Below are 17510 nucleotides of genomic sequence, written 5' to 3' on the forward strand. Positions count from 1 at the left end.
CTGAGGTTGGGAAGCCCTGGCCAGGAAGAGACTTGGGCACCAGGGCTAAAACCATCATAGCTCTGGTGCCTGCCCAGTGACCTGTGGAATCTATTACAGAGGGAGGGTGAGAGAGACAGCCAATCAGCAACAGCCTTTTGAAAGGCCATACAGAAACAAGATTTTTACTCTACATATGAATTTCTTACGGGGCCTACACACGTTACCATGCTGAATTTATTCTTAGCTACAATGTAATGATAATTTCATGGCAGAATTATTTGAAATCTAGTGTCACAGAATATTCAACTGTTAAAAAGCATGTGTCCCCATGAATCAGACTAAACAGTTGGTGTAACTGAAGACAGTAAAATCCTCATTCATGCTCTTTGTATACCCCGCGCCCTCAACCCCCCTAAACACAAACACCCCAGATATGAAGCTCACGTGGGAAGATCTGCCAGGTAAATACAAGTCCCAACAGCGTGGGATAAAAGGGATAAAAGGGCTCAACATAAGTCAGGTTAACAAGGGCTTAAGACTCCCACCTTCTTTCCAGGTGATACACATTTACGGCTACATTCAGAATGTGGATCTTGCTACACATTTACAGAATGGGGTTTACTAGCAAAGTACTTTCCAGGACAGAGCAGTGAAGACACAAACAAAGCTAGGTCCACGCGATAGCGCCCGCTTCCCTCCCAGCTCCACGCATGCGCACACTGATTGTGAAAGGTAGCTGCAGGCGCGTGGGGCGGTAGTTTCTCTTCCCCTCCCCGTTCTGCCTACCCGCCTCTGGGCCGGAGGAAGCAGCTGATTGGTCAGTCTGGTCCGGACTCGGGGCGGAGATTGGGTGATTGGCAGTAACGCCCGGGGTAGCCAAGCTGGAAGCAGGGGAAGCTCAAGAAGGCTCCTGGCTGCCTCGCGGCCGAGGTAAGTGGGGGCTAGGGACTCGGGAAAGCGGTTGGCGTGGAGTCGAGGAAGCGTCCACAGGCCTGAGGGCGGTGGGAAGCCCTAGTAACAGAGTAGGAGCTGAAGGAGCCGTGGGTTCGGGCATTCGAGGAGGACCGCGGGCTCCATGGGCCGGTTGGGTGTCTGCGCCGCGGCTGAAGAGAGGCGGAGACGTTATCGGGCTGCCGGGGTGGCTGAGGGCTGGAGCACTGGCGGAGCGGAGGGAAGTCGGCCGACTTTGTCCTGAAGGCTGGGACTCACTCACGCACATCTGCCCCCACCCTTCCGCTCCTGGTGCATCCTTCGGGGTCCACAGTAAGAGCGCCAGCCGCCGGTCCCTGGAAGGCCGCCCTTTGCGGTGGTTCCCTTGGGCGTCGCACTTTTTCCTGAGGCTAGACCGGTCGGACTCGCGGGTGCACCTCCGGGCCGGACCTCGGGGATTCTGGGAGGAGGAGCACGCCTGCTGTTCGGCCTGGGAGGTTTAACCAGCCTCACCTGGCTTGTGTTGCTGTTTCACTTTTCGCCTCCCAGAACTTCCCAATGTAGCTTCCTGACCGTAACAAGATTTGCGTTAAGCCCCAAAGAAAAATCATCCTTTGACATTTAAAAACACCCTTTATTTTAGAAGTCTTTAAATACACAGGACGCGAGGTTAGTATAACGAACTTGGCGAACCCATCACCCAGTTGTAACAATTGTCAATACATGATCGGCTTGCCACCCCCTCCCCCCCCCCCAAGTAAATCCCAGACATTTAATTTCTCTTAGAAATTTCTTCAGCTTTGTCATGGTCAGTAATTATAGTTTTTTCTAATCAATTGCCTTCTAGAGGGGTTGAGTAAAACAAGGCAACACTTGAAGGTGTAGACAGCGGAAATTTAGTTTGCACTGCAAGAATGTGGTCAGTTCTCCGACAGAGCACTTTCACTACCCTAAGCTCAGGTTTTCAAAATCACTGAAAACAGAGGTACCAACCAGTGTAGTCTTGGCAGTAACATTATTGCTTTTGAGCAGTAATGTTAATATTGATAATTTCTATTTATATGGCACTTGGTACGTATGAAGCACTGTGAAATTGTTTCCACCTATTCATTTAATTTTTACAACAGCCATGTGAAGTGGGTATTATCCCATTTTACAGATGAGAGAAAAGAGACGCTAAGCAACTTGGCCAAGGTCACACTGATGTAAATAAGGGGGAGGGCAGAGGGGCCTGTGGTTTAGGATGTTAACCCTGGTCAGTGTCAAATTCTTGCTCTTTTAACCATAAGTGAATACCAATTGTGGAATAAATGTAACTGCATGATGTAAATGTAAATACGTAAGGGAAGAAAAAAAACCCTGGAATTTGAGTATAACAGTAAAATAGGTATTTTTGTTTCAAATGGTAAAGGGTTAATGCAATTGATTAAAAAAATTTTTTTTGAACATTTATTTATTTTTGAGAGGCACAGAGCACAAATGGGGGAGGGGCAGAGAGAGAATGAGACACAGAATCTGAAGCAGGCTCCAGGCTCTGAACTGTCAGCTCAAACTCACAAACCACGAGATCATGACCTCAGCTGAAGTTGGACGCTTAACTGACTGAGCCACCCAGGCACCCCTGCAATTGATTTTAAAATCGAAGTATGTAAATACAGATCAATAAATACAAGTGTTTAAAATTTCTATAGTATATGGCCAGTTAAAGGGGAAAAGAAACCAGGGAAAAATACTTCAATGAATAGTCTCTACCTCCTTTGGCATTTAGCACGTACTGGATATTTATATTGAATACTTTAAACTATATCTTTTATCTTCTCAATCTTATGCTATCTTTTGTTTTAATGTTTGTTTATTTTTGAGGGAGAGAGTACCCAAGGGTGGGGGGGCACAGAGAGAGGGGGACAGGGGATCTGATGCGGGCTCTGACAGCAGAGAGCCAGATGTGGGTCTCGAACTCATGAACCGCAAGATCATGACCTGAGCCAAAGTCGGATGCTCAACCAACTGAGCCACCCAGGCACCCTTCAATCTTATACTGTTTCTAAGACAACATCTTTATTCAAATAATGTTAGAGGAATAAGGAACTAGAGACAGCAGGACTTTTTCAGAGGACAGCAGGTTAGACCAGTTAAATTGAAGTTTAGGATTCCTACTGTAGGAAGTCTAGAAGGTAAAGTTAGGCTCACATGTGAAGTAATTTGAGTGCCAAGTTTAAGGAGTTTGAACTTGAGCAAAACAGTGACTCACTGATTGCAACCATCCCTTAGGAAGAGTGAGGTAGCACTATCATGGACAGCTTCACCTGAGATGTGAAAAGATTAGTGACTTGACCCGATGAATATATAGGAAAAAGATGGGGTAACTTGAATTTATGGATATAAAGCAGGAAATAGGAAAAAAAAATAGCCTGAAAAGGGGGGATGGAAAGATAGTTTGGTTCTGAAGTGCTGGTAAATTTCAGTTTCCACAAGTTTATTTTCCTAGGCAGTTTTTAAAAATTTTTCTTATTGGGGCGCCTGGGTGGCGCAGTCGGTTAAGTGTCCGACTTCAGCCAGGTCACGATCGATCTCGCGGTCCGCGAGTTCGAGCCCCGCATCGGGCTCTGGGCTGATGGCTCAGAGCCTGGAGCCTGTTTCCGATTCTGTGTCTCCCTCTCTCTCTGCCACTCCCCCGTTCATGCTGTGTCTCTCTCTGTCTCAAAAATAAACGTTAAAAAAAAAATTTAAAAATTTTTCTTATTGAACTGTAGTTGATATACAATATTATATTAGTTTTAGGTGTACAACATGGTGATTTGATATTTATATGTATTACAAAATGATCACCAAGTAAGTTTAGTTACTATCTGTCACCATACAAAGTTATTGTGGTTTTATTGACTGTATTCCCTATGGTGTACTTTACATCCCCATGACTAATTTTATAACTAGAAGTTTGTACCTCTTGACTTCCTTATTTCACCTCTTTCTCTGGCAACCCCCAATTTGTTCTCTATGAGTCTCTCTTTTGCTTTGCTTGTTTTTTGTTTTGTTTTGTTTTAGATTCCACATACAAGTGAAATGATACATTCTCTGACTTATTTCACTTAGCATACCCTCTAGGTTCATCCATTTGGTTGAAAACGGCAAAATGTCATTCTTTTTATGGTTGAGCAATATTCCACTGTATATACATACCACAGCTTTATCCATTCATTTTTATCAGTGGACACTTAGATTGCTTCCATAGTTTGGCTATTGTAAATAATGCTGTAATGAACTTAGGGGTGTATATATCTTTTTGAATTAGTGTTCTCATTTGTTCAGATAAATACCCAGAAGTAGAATTGCTGCATGATATGGTATTTCTATTTTTAATTTTTAAAGGAACTTTCATACTCTTTTCCTTAGTGGCTGTACAGATTTACATTACCACCAATAGTGTACAAGGGTTCCCTTTTCTCCACATTCTTCCCAACACCTGTTGTTTCATGTCTTTTTTTATGATCATTAATATTTTGTTTAAAATTTTATAGTATAAAATCTTACAGAAAAGAGATAAAACACTGCCTTGTTTTATGAGGCCAGTGTAAATTTAAGAACAAAATTACACACACACATGCACACGAGAAAAATAACTTTACCACCCCAATAAGTAAAGAAAAGCATTTGATACAATTCAGTATCCACTTATGCTAAAACCACTGAATATACTCAGGCATGCTCAGATTAAAAGGGAACTTTTGATCTGATGAAGAGGATTTACATAAAAGTTACAGTATCGTTATGCTTAATGATGATATATATATTTCCCTCCATGAGTTAAGAAATGAGACAAAAATGACTGCTATCAACACTTCTGAACAGTTCAGTAAAGCCAGGAAAAGACAAGGAGGTTCAAAATTTGGAAACAGCTGATACGGTTGTCACAAAAATTTGAAAATATACTTTATTAGAACTAATTAGTACATGTTGCAAATTAGATAGTAAAGTTATACAAACCATAAAACTTGCAGTAGCTTTAAAAAATCTCCTAATATTGAAGAATAAATTTAAATATTTGCAAAGCCTCTACATGGAAAACTACAAAATGTGACAAAAATTAAAGTAGACTCAAATGAAGGTAAATTGGGAGTTTGAGTATTGTTATGGTGTCAATTCTCCCCAAATTTATCTGTAAATTTACTGTGATTCCCATTAAATGTAGGTTTGGTTTTATGGCAATTGAGAGATGATTCTGTAATTTATATGGGAATGTATAAGACCAGAAGCAATGACATTCTAAAGAAAAAGCCAGAGAACTTACACTGCTGGATATCGAAACTTAATACAAAGCTATAATTAAATAGAACAGTGGTACAAAGCAAAGTATTCTGAATTAGATTCTGATGTCCTTCCAGTATACTGTGCTGAGGCAACTGAATATCCATATGGAAAACAACCAACTTCATGCTAATCATAAACGTGCATTTCTGGTGTATCTAAAGCTAAATACCCAACGTGAAACAAAACTTTCTGAAAAAGACACAGGAGAATATCTGCATGATCATGGTATAGACAGAGATTGATTTGTTAAGGACACAAAATACACAAAAACAAATAATGGGGAAGGGGCAGAGAGAGAATTCCAAGCAGGTTTGCACTGTCAGGGCAGAGCCCAGTGTGGGGCTCAAACTGACAAAAGGTGAGATCCAGACCTGAGCCAAGGCCAAGAGCCAGACACTTAACCAAGGGAGCCACCCAGATGCCCTTTAATATGTTAAGTAATCTCTACACCCAATTTGGGGCTCAAACTGGATCATATGGTAATTCTATTTTTAATTTTTTGAGGAACCTCTGTACTGTTTGCCACAGTGGCTGCACCAATTTACATTCCCACCAACAGTGCATGAGGGTTACTTTTTCTCTGCATTCTTGCCAACACTTGCTATTTCTTATCTTGATGCTAGCTATTCTGACTGGTGTAAGGTTGATATTGTTGCTTTGATTTGCATTTCCCTGATGATTAGTGATGTTGAGCATCTTTTCATATGTCTATTGGTCAACTATATGACTTCTTTGGAAAAATATTCAAGTCCTCTGTCCATTTTTTAATCAGATTATGGTTTTTTGGTGTGGGGTTTTATGTATATATTTTGGACATTAACTCCTTTATCAGATACATCATTTGCAGGTACCTACTCCCATTCTACAGATTACCTTTAATAGTTTCCTTTGCTGTGCAAAAGTTTTATAGTTTGATGTAGTTCCAATTATTTGTTTTTGTTTCTGTTGCCTTTGCCTGAGGAGACAGATAGCTGTGCCAAAAAATACTGTTAACACTGATGTCCAAGTTTACTGCCTGTTTTCTTTTAGGAGCTTTATGGTTTCAGGTCTTACATTTAAGACCTTTATTCTGTTTTGAGCTTATTTTTGTATATGGTGTAAGAAAGTGGTCCGGTTTCATTCTTTTGCGTGCAGCTGTCCAGTTTTCCCAACACTGTTTATTGAAGAAACTGTCTCTTCCCCATTTTATTTTCTTGCCTCTTTTGTTGTAGATTGATTGACCATGTATGGTTTATTTCTAAGCTGTCTATTCTGTTCCATTGATCTTTTTGTCTGTTTTTATGCCAATATCATCTGTTTTGATTTTTATAGCTTTGTAGTATAGTTTGAAATCTGGGAGCATGAAATCTCCAGCTTTGTTCCTTTTTTTTTTTTTTAAATTAGTTTTTATTAACATTCTTTTTTTGAGAGAGAGAGAGGGAGACACAGAATCCGAAGCAGACTCCAGGCTCTGAGCTGTCAGCACAGAGCCCAACGCGGAGCTCAAACCCATGAACCACAGGATTATGACCTGAGCTGAAGTCAGATGCTCAACCGACTGAGCCACCCAGGAGCCCCTCTGCTTTGTTCTTTCTCAAGATTGCTTTGGCAATTGGAAGATCATTTGTGGTTCTATAGAAATTTTAGGATTATTTGTTCTTGTATGAAAAATGCTATTGGAATTTTGATAGGGATTGCATTGAATTTATAGATTGCTTTGGGTAATAGAGACATTGTAACAATATTAATTCCTCCGACCCATGAGCATAGTGTATCTTTCCATTTATTTGTGTCATCTTCAGTTTCCTTTTATCAATGTCTTCTAGTTTTCTAAGCACAGCTCTTTTACTCCTTGGTTAAATTTATTCCTAGGTATTTTCTTCTTTTTAATGCAATTGTAAATGGGATTATTAATTTATCTTTCTAATAATTTGTATTCATGTCTGGAAAGCCAACAGATTTCTGTATATTAATTTTGTATCCTGCATCTTTACTGAATTCATTTATTAGTTGTAATAGTTTTTTGGTGGAGTCTTTAGGGTATTCAATATGTAATGTCAAGTCATCTGCAAATAGTGACCGTTTTTTATTTCTTCCTTACCAACTTGGGTGTCTTCTGTTTCTTTTCTGATTGTTGTGGCTAGGATTTGCAGTACTGTGTTGAATAAAAGGCTGGCATAGGCATCCTTGTCTTGTTCCTCACATTAGAGGAAAAGCTTTCAGATTTTCACTGTTAAGTATGATGTTAGTTGTGGGATTATAATATATGGCCTTCATTATGTTGAGGTACATTCCCTTTATAACCATTCTGTTGAGTTTTTTTTTTTATCATGATGAATGTTGATTTTTATCAAATGGTTTTTCTGCATCTATTGAGGTGATCATATGATTTTTACCTTTCATTTTGTTAATGTGCTGTACTGAACTCGTTAATTTGTAGCTGTTGAACCATTCTTGTATCCCCTGAATAAATCCCACTTGATCATGGTGTACGATCCTTTTAATGTATTGTTGAATTTCGTTTTTGCTAATACTTTGTTGACAATTTTTGCACCTGTGTTCCTAAGGCATATTGGCCTGAGTTTTCTTTTTTTTTTTTTTTGTAGTTTTGATAACAAGGCAGTGCTGGACTTGAAGAATGAATTTGGAAGTTTTTCTTTGTATTTTTTAGAATGGTTTCAGAAGGATAGGGATTAACTTTTTAAATGTTGGGTAGAGTTCGCTTGTGAAGTCCTCGGCTTTTGTTTGTTTGGAGTTTTTTGATTGCCAGTTCAAATGAATAGTAATCAGTCTGTTCAGATTTTCTGTTTCTTCCTGAGTTAGTCTTAGAAGAGTGTATGTTTCTAGGAATTTATCCATTTCTTCTAGGTTGTGCAGTTTGACAGCCTACAATTGTTCTACTAATCTTATAATCCTTTGTATTTTTGTGGTATTGGTTGTAACTTCTCTTTCTTTCTGATTATATTTCTTTGACATCTTCCTCATTTTTTCTTGATTAATGTGGCCAAGGCTTTATCAATTTTGTTTATCTTTTAAAAAAATAGCTCTGAGTTTCATTAATCTTTTCTGTTGTTATTTTATTTTATTTTTATATATTTCATTTATTTTTACAGTTGATTCTTGAACAAAGGGGGGCAGTTGAAGTCCTGACATCCCTCCATGCAGTTGGAAATCTCCCTATAACTTTTGATTTCCCGAAAATGTAACTACCAAACTAGAAAAAGAAAGTGTTGTTAAGAAAATTATAAGAGAGGGGCACCTGGCACCTGAGTCTCTCAGTTGGTTAAGCATCTGACTTCAGCTCAGGTCATGATTTCACGGCTTGTGGGTTCGAGTCCCGCATCGGGTTCTGTCCTGACAGGTTGGAGCCTGGAGCCTGCTTCAGATTCTGTCTCCCTCTCTCTGCCCCTCCCATGCTTGTACTCTGTCTTTCTCACTCAAAAAGTAAATAAACACTTAAAAAACATTTATAAGAGGAAATACATATACAATACTGTGCTGGACATATTGAAAAAAATCCACATAAAAGTAGACGTGCACTGTTCAAACACGTGTTCTTCAAGAGTCAGCTATATTTTTTTTCTACCATGGGCTTTGTTTTTCCTTATTTTATTTACTTTAGGTGTAAGATTATATTGTTTATTTGAGATTTTTCTTGTTTCCTGAGATAGGCCTATATTGCTATAAACTTGCCTCTTAGAACTGCTTTTTCTTTGCCCCATATATTTTGGAGTATTTTGTTTTCATTCTCATTCATCACAATGTGTTTTTGATTTCTCTTTGACCCATTGGTTGTTCAGTACCATGTTGTTTAGCCTCCGTATGTTTGTGGTTTTTTCTACTTTTTTTTCTTGTAATTGATTTTGCGTTTCATACTGTTGTGGTTAGAAAAGATGCTTGATATGATTTCAGTCTCCTTATATTTGAGAGAAGTTTTGTGGCTTAGTGTGGTGTTCTGGAAAATGTTCCATAGACACTTGAAAAGAATATGAATTCTGTTTATGGATGGAATACTCTATATGTATCTGTTAAGTCCATCTGGCTTAATGTGTCATTTACTGTTTCCTCATTGATTTGCTGTCTGACTGATCTATTGATGTAAATGGGTGTTAAAGTCCCCTACTGTTGTGTTACTGTACAATTTTTCCTTTTATATATGTTATTTCCTTTTTTATATCTGTTAATATTTGCTTTATATATTTAGGTGCTCTTTGAAATGTTAATTACTGTCAGCTACTCAGCTATTGTTTTGTATGTTTGTTGTGTACCATTTATACAAATACACAGTTTATTATTATTATTTTTTAAAGTTTGTTTATTTTGGGGCGCCTGGGTGGCTCAGTTGGTTAAGTGTCCAACTTCAGCTCAGGCCGTAATCTCACGACTTGTGGGTTTGAGCCCCGTGTCGGGCTCTGTGCTGACAGCTCAGAGTCTGGAGCCTGCTTTGGATTCTGTCTCCTTCTCTCCCTGCAGTGTCAGCACAGAGCCCGATGTGGGGCTTGAATCCATGAACCGTGAGACTATGACCTGAGCTGAAGTCAGACACTTAACCCTCTGAGACACCCAGGCACCTCTAAATTACACAGTTTAGATAAAAAACATAAAATGTCACTGTAATCCCACCATTTAAGGATTTTAGCCTCAAGTTTTAGCCTAAGTCCTAGAGAAGAGGTTGGTAAACTATGGCCCAATAGCATAAACTGGCCTGAGGCCTGTTTTTGTATGTGAGCTAGGAGTGGTTTTTACATTTGTAAGGAGTTAGAAATAAATTTTAAATGGACTATTTTGTGATTGTTGGTTCACAAGCTCCTTAGGAGCTTCCTGGTTGTTCTGAAACCTGACATGGTTCTTGGACAGCTGGGAGAGACTTGAAGAAAGAGGCAAGCCGTTCTGGATGGGTAGGTAGCAGGTTTAATAAACAAGGGAACTCACTAGGCTTATCTTGAGAAGCCGCAGGACAGATCTCCACACCTGCCTGCCAAATCTTAAAAGTTTCATATAGGGGCCTTAACTGGGTTCAATCACATATACTCCTCAGATGGTCTTAACACCGTATCACTATCTCAAGGCTTTGTCTTTAGGGCAACTTCTGGGAGGGGGGGAAGCAATTGGAATGCACACTGCAAGGGTGGGAGAGGGTGAGGAGCCTCCTGTTGCCAAGAGTCCAGCTCACGGGACTTAAAATTCATCTTTTTATGTCTGCTTAGTCTTTCAAGGTATGCATGAGGTACTTTTGTGTATTTAAATAACTCTCTTTTGTTAGACGTTTTGGTTTCTTTTCCAGTTTTTTAAACTATTACAATACTTAGGACAGCTTTTCTATTCAGAATTTTGTCAGTGTCAGGTTATTTCTATAGGATAAATTTTTAGAAGTGAAGTTGCTAGTATGTACGTATTGTCAGGTTGCCCATCAGACATATTGGACAACCTATGCCTCTGCCAATATTGGGTTGTCTCCTTTTTCATCTTTGCCAATTTGATAGGGAAAAAGAGATATTTTAGTTAAGGTTTATTTGATTATTAGGTCATTAACATTTTTTCATGTTGATTGTCCATTTGTATTTCCACTTATAAAATGCTTACTCATGTCCTTTTCCTATTTTTCCATTAGGCTTCTGATCTTTTACTTGTTGATTTACAAACACTATATATACATTTGGGATAGTAATCACTTGTTATATGCAAGTTGCAGATACGTGTCTTTTTTTTTTTTTTTTTGGTCTATTTATTTTAAGACAGTGAGAGAGAGGGGGAGGGGCAGAGAGAGAATTCCAAGCAGGCTTCATACTGTCAGTGCAGAGCCCAATGTGGAGCTCAAACTCACAAACCATGAGATCATGACCTTAGCTGAGATCAAGAGTCAGGTGCTTAACTGACTGAGCCACCCAGGTGCCCCAAGGTAAGATATCTCTTTATCCCAGTCTGTTTCGGTACTGATAGGACGTACAGCCTATAGTGAAATTATTTATTTTTTAAAACTTTACTTATTAGAGAAAGAACATGAGCAAGGGAGGGGCAGAGAGAGAGAGAGGGGGAGAGAGAATTCCAAGCAGGGGCTTGAACCCACAAACCATGAGATCATGACCTGAGCTGAAACCAAGAATCAGATGCTTAACTGACTGAGCCACTCAGTCATCCCTGTAGTGAAGGTTTTTAAGATGAATGTGGAAAAATATCCTGAAATAACAAGCACTGATTGCATAGATATTACTGCTTGGGATGAAATTAAAACTTATTTTATTTTTTTTTTAGTTGATTTAAACTAATATCTATTTTACCATTATTGCTATACTTTTTAAAAAAAGATTTTAAGTAATCTCTACATCCAATGTGGGATGTGAACCTACAACCCCAAGATCAAGAGTCCTATGCTCTACTGACTGAGCCAGCCAGATGCCCCTGTATGCTTTTTTTTTTTTTTTTTAATGGAATCACACACACAAAAAGGAATCACAGGTATATGGTAGTTTGCAACTTCTTTCATGTATTTTTATTATGAACATTTTTTGTATATAACTTTTTGTTTTAATGGCCATAAACTTAGAGTGGATATATTGAATTTATTCTGTTGATGGAGATTGAGTTTGCTTCTAAATTTTCTCTTTTTACACTAATGCTCAGTAAATACCTTTTCCAGTTTTATAAACTAATAATGTTTATTTACAAAGGTCTAATTTACTGAGTTTTGCCCCTCAGGCAATTTTTTATACACATAATATGCAGGGGGCAGTAATTATTACACAACTTATGAAAATCACCTTTAAAAAATTTTTTTATTAAAAAAATTTTTTTTAATGTTCATTTATTTTTGAGAGACAGAGACAGAGTTCGATCAGGGGAAGGGCAGAGAGAGAGGGAGGCACAGAATCTGAAGCAGGCTCCAGGCTCTGAGCTGTCAGCAGAGTCTGATGCGGGGCTGGAATTCATTAACTGTGAGATCATGACCTGAGCCGAAGTTGGACCCTTAACTGACTGAGCCACCCAGGTGCCCCTGAACAGTTTTTTCAAAAGATTGTTTTTAAATTGATGCCAGAAGGGGTGCCTGGGTGGCTCAGTCGGTTGAGCATCCGACTTTGGCTCAGGTCATCATCTCACAGTTCCTGGGTTCGAGCCCTGCATTGGGCTTTCTGCTGTCTGCTTGGAGCCAGCTTTAGATCCTCTGTCTCCCTCCCTCTCTGCACCTCCCCCGGTCCCTCCCTCCCTCTCCCTCTCAAAAATAAATACATATTACAAAATAAAATAAAATTGATGCCATAGTACTTAATTCATTTGCATGGGAGTGCTTAAAATAAAAATAGTTCAAGAAGAAGATATGTAATTATGTCATTCATTATAGTTATATTTCAGAGATCCTCATATGAAAATAGTACACTCTTAGTTCAAATGAATATATAAGACTACTGTAATCTCTTTTATTTTTTATTTAATTTTTTTTAATGTTTATTTTTGAGAGAGAGAGACAGAGTGCGAGCAGGGAGGGGTAGAGAGAGAAGGAGACACAGGATCTGAAGCAGGCTCCAGGCTCTGAGCTGTCAGCACAGAGCCTGATGTGGGGCTCGAACTCACAAACCGTGAGATCATGACCTGAGCCAAAGTTGGACGCTTAACAACTGAGCCACCCAGGCTCCCCCTCTAATCTCTTTTATATCAGAAAAGTTGACCTCTAAAAATGTTACAGAAAATGCCCTTCAGAAATGTAATTTCGTATATAAAATCTGTTTCCTTAAAAGAAATATCATCAAGTTGTAATTTGTCTTATTAAACTTTTTATCTGAACAGGTTTTTTTTTTTTTTTTTTTGGTTGTTGAGAGATGTCATGTGATTTATTCATTTGTGGACTGAAACAAGTGTGACTTATACTTTAGATTCTGTGCTAGGCACTGGGAATATAGCAGTGTATTTAATTTTGCATGAACAGTGTAGAATATTAATCCTGAATAAGTGCCATTAAATTGTACCCAAGGGTCAAATACTATATCATTATTTTATAGTATGGGAAAGTGTTCTGATTTAAAGTCTCAACCAGACTGAAGTATAGCAGTGGTCACTAGATTTTAATTTCAAGTTTAATTTCCAGAAAGTAGGGAGGGCATGGCATTGACATAGGATTGACAACTTTTCATTGTGATGAGTAAGGACATTAAAAAAAAAAAAAAAATCAAGTAACATCCATCTGCTGTCCCCATATCCTAACAGAAAAGGCTTTTTTACACCGAAATGTAAGAAGGATATAGTCTCAAAATAAAGGACAGTAACTTCAAATTGACAAGTTGTTGTTTTTTTTTGTTTTGTTTTAATACTTCATGGTCCTTATTTTTCTTTTGCATCATTGTTTGGTACTAGAATGTAGAGTGTCATTGGGGTGCATTGATTTATCTAATCTTTTAGTATTCTGAGAACAGGAAACCTTATTCTAATAAATTAACCAACTGAATGAGAATGTCCTTTTAATCATTTTAGACTCCTTCCACCTCTGCTATAAAATGGTCATACTCCTCTCTCATATTGTAAAGATAATTAAATGGTCATTCTCTTGAATAGTTCCCAAAGACCTTATAAAAATAAGCTCCAGTGTACTGTTGTAGGTTTTAAAGTTTTTGGCATTTTAAATTTAATGACAACATAAATTAATAACAACTTTGCTATTATTACTAACAGGGTTATTGTGAAACTATTTACTGGTAATGAATTTTTTTTATCATAACTATCTCAAAAGCATACACTGCATTTGTTGAAAGCAGTATTAGTGTTATCTTTGATTTGATTGCCATAAACTTTAATTGGTATAACTGTACACTCTTATATATTTTCATAGTATTTGTAGAGGGAAGAGAAAGTCTGTTTTCAAGATTTATCTGTTTTCATTTAGTCCTGTCTACTGCCCTGCCAATGACCTGTTCTCCTCCTCCCCCAAATAGTTTGCTATTTCTTATAGTCTATGTCAGAGTAGACTAGACTATAAGCTTATATCATCATCATAAAATTCTTGAAGTTAAATTATATATGTATTCATACAGAACCTAGAAAACAAAATACAGTCTGATGCTTAGCCATCTTTTTTTAAGCCTTTTTTATTTTGAAGTATGACACACACAAAATGTAATATAAAATGCACAAACATGAATATGTAACTCAATAAATTCTTACAAAGCAAATGTCCATGTAATCACCGCCCACATTAAGAAATAGAAAGTTGTATGCACTCTAGAAAGCTCCTTTATGCTCTCTACCAACTATTACCCACTCCCATCGAAAGGTAACCACCATTGTAACTTCTTACGTAGCTTTGTTTTGCCTTTATTATTATTTTTTTAAAGATTTTGATTTTAAGTAATCTCTACTCTTTTTTTTCATGTTTTTATTTTTGAGAGAGAGAGAGAGACAGAGTACAAGCAGGGGAGGGACAGAGAGAGGGAGACATGATCCACAAAGCAGGCTCAAGGCTCTGAGCTGTCAGCACAGGGCCCAACACGGGGCTTGAGCCTGTGAACCACTAGATCATGACCTGAGCTGAAGTTGGATGCTTAACCAGTTGAGCCACCCAGGTGCCCCAGGTAATCTCTACACTTAACATGGGGCTTGAAGTTAGAATCCTGAGATCAAGTGTCATATGCTCTACTGACTGAGCCAGCCAGGTGCCTCCTTTTTATTATTGTTTTTTAAAGTTTATTTATTTATTTGAGAGAGCATGAGCAGAGGAGGGGCAGAGAGAGAAGAGAAAATCCCAAGCAGGCTCTGAGCTGTCAGTGTGAAGCCTAACCTGGGACTCAAACTCACGAACTGTGAGATTATGACCTGAGCTGAAACCAAGAGTTGGATGCTTAACCAGCTGAGCCACCCAAGCGCCTCTCCCTTTACTAATATTATTTTTAGCACCTTTGTGATCGATAGTGATGTTTACTTTTTCATTCCTTATACTTGTTATAGGTGCCTTCTCTCAGTAAATTTCATTAGAAGTCAGTCCCTTTTATTTTTTTAATTTTTTATTTTTCCCCAAGGAAATAACTACTGGCCTGGATATACTTCTCTGCCTTGACAGTTCTCTGATGCTTTCAAATAGATGATTTTTATATTTTGTCCAGTTTATTTATCCTCTTGGGAGGATGATTTGTCTGAAATTACCTAGTTCACCTATAAGTAGAAGCAAAATGCTTACATAATCTGTTCACATTTGAGATAATGTAGAAAAGATACTGGCTTGCGTCTTAGATGTCCTTCGTTTAATATTTTAATATTAACTTAGCAACTGTTATATTCCGTATACTGAGTGCTGAGGTCACTGTGGTGAATAAGATAGTTTTTGGTGATTAAAGTGCTGTGGAGATAAACAGTTTAGGTACCTTGTTTTAATGTGGTATATAGGATAATATTTACAGGAGTACCCTAATCCTGGTCCATCAGGAAAAACTTTGGTCCATCAGGAAGAACCTCTTGGAGGAAGTGATAGCTAAGCTGAAATAAAGGACTAGTAGGACCTAGCTTGATATAGGGAAACTATAGGGAGGTGGAATACTGGATAAAAGAAAAGTCTAGAGAGCCTGTTGAGTTTTTAGAATTATCTGTATGACCAGATTGAAGAGTAGAGTATGAAAGATACAGAGGATAGGAAAGCACAGAGACCAGATCATAAAGGACTTATTTCGGTATTGAGAATGAATAGAAAGGGGAGAGCAAAGTTGGTGGCGGGGACTATTAACTAGTAATAGTCTAGTTAATAGATTTTTATGATAGTGTAGGCTTTGGATAACTGGATTGGAATAGAATAGCAATGTAAATGGAATCTGATCTATTTAGGAGGAAACCTACATCTTGATTGTAGAAAATGAAAGAGAAAGAAGGAATGATTGACGATATGGGTGCCATTTTCTGAGGCAGGGAACACATGAGTAGCAGATTTAGGAAGAAAATTAAGGAGTTTGGTTTTGGATCTTTGGTTTGAGAGCAGATGGGAGAAACCAGAAGGTGGCATGTGATCGAAGCTGACATAGGACAGGAGAGAGGATTTATCTATAGAGTGGAGCTGATGTAATGAGACCTGTGAGTTGAGGGGGTGTAATCCTGAGCCCTTAGGTGGAAGGAGGGACAGGAGAGAATGGGGGACAGAATAGGTGCGGATGTAGGTAAGTGTATGGCATGTGGAGTGGCAGGATGTTGAGGGATTTCCTGTTAGATGATTTCTCTATTATTTGAAGTAGTGTGCTTCATTTTTGCTGAGAAATGATGGAGGAAGGGTTGGAGAGATTTGGATAGCATGAAGAATGCTTGAGCAAGCTGCTTGGGGAATGGAAGAGGGGGAAGAGTAAGAAAATATTTGCCTAGAATGCTAGACAGCAGTGAGGGCCCGTTTGATGTCAGAGGTAGCACATTTTTGTAGCAACATCAAAATGTGAGATTTTGTAATTTTTCTAAGGTCCAATTGTAGGAAATGAAGCCTGTTGGATTAATCAAGTTGTGGTTTGTAGAAATAGAGCAGTAGAGTAAGGAGTTGAAAATACACAGAGTGGTTCAAGTGATTTTTGGCTGCATGGGGGTAGAAGAAAGTGAAGGTGGAAAGGGATTGATTAGGTTGATGAAAATTGCAGGGAAGAATAGACTGAAGGTCTCAGTATGGACAGGGTAGGTCAGAGGAGTATCTGAGGGAAAGCTAGAAGGTGAGATTCTTTTTTTCTAGATTTTTTTTTTTTTTAAGTTTATTTCATCTCTATAACCCAAGGTGGCGCTCGAACTCAGCCCCTAGATGAAGAGTCGCATGCTCTTCTGACCGAGCGAGCCAGGTGCTCCTAGATTTTGTTTTTAAATGAAAAGTAAACCATACAAAGAAAAGTCCACTTCTACCTGCTCTGGCCATTTTTAAGAGTTTGATGTGTATCTTTCTATAAATAAAAAGGTTGAGGCTTGGGGCATCTGGGTGGCTCAGTTGGTTGAGCATCTGACTTTAGCACAGGTCATGATCTCACAGTTAGTGAGTTTGAGACCTGCATCAGGCTTGCTGCTGTCAGCGCAGAGCCTGCTTCAGATCCTCTGTCTCCCCTTCTCTGCCCCTCCCTTACTTGGGCTCTCTCAAAAATAAACATTAAAAAAAAATGGTTGAAGATTTTTGTTTTTTACAGAAATAAGATCATACTTAACATGTTCTTCCTAAAAAAACCAAAACATTATTCTTGCTGTATCATGTATATTCCAGCGAGTCATTATATAGACTGTTACTTTTTAAAAAAAATTGAGAATAGTTAACACAACAATGTTACATTACTTTTAGGTGTACAACATAGTGATTCAATAAGTTTATACATTGTGTTATGCTCATCACA

The 17510-nt window shown here is 38.3% G+C and overlaps 1 protein-coding gene across 3 annotated transcripts in view; it reads left to right on the forward strand.

The window, feature by feature from the left end:
* The window catches only part of MTFR1 (mitochondrial fission regulator 1), a 63244-nt gene that overhangs the window by 621 nt on the left and 45113 nt on the right, over positions 1 to 17510 (forward strand). The window contains exon 1 of one of the 3 annotated variants that reach the window (XM_045049786.1): positions 47 to 443. The exons of 1 other annotated variant lie outside the window; for it this stretch is intronic. The gene's annotated coding sequence lies outside the window, so the exon portion shown is untranslated. Of the gene's footprint in view, positions 1 to 46; positions 444 to 720; positions 913 to 17510 lie in introns of those variants that run through there. One more of the 3 variants, XM_023248552.2, reaches the window with a different exon arrangement.

This window comes from Felis catus, chromosome F2 (assembly GCF_018350175.1).
Source record: "Felis catus isolate Fca126 chromosome F2, F.catus_Fca126_mat1.0, whole genome shotgun sequence".
Taxonomy (NCBI): Eukaryota; Metazoa; Chordata; class Mammalia; order Carnivora; family Felidae; genus Felis; species Felis catus.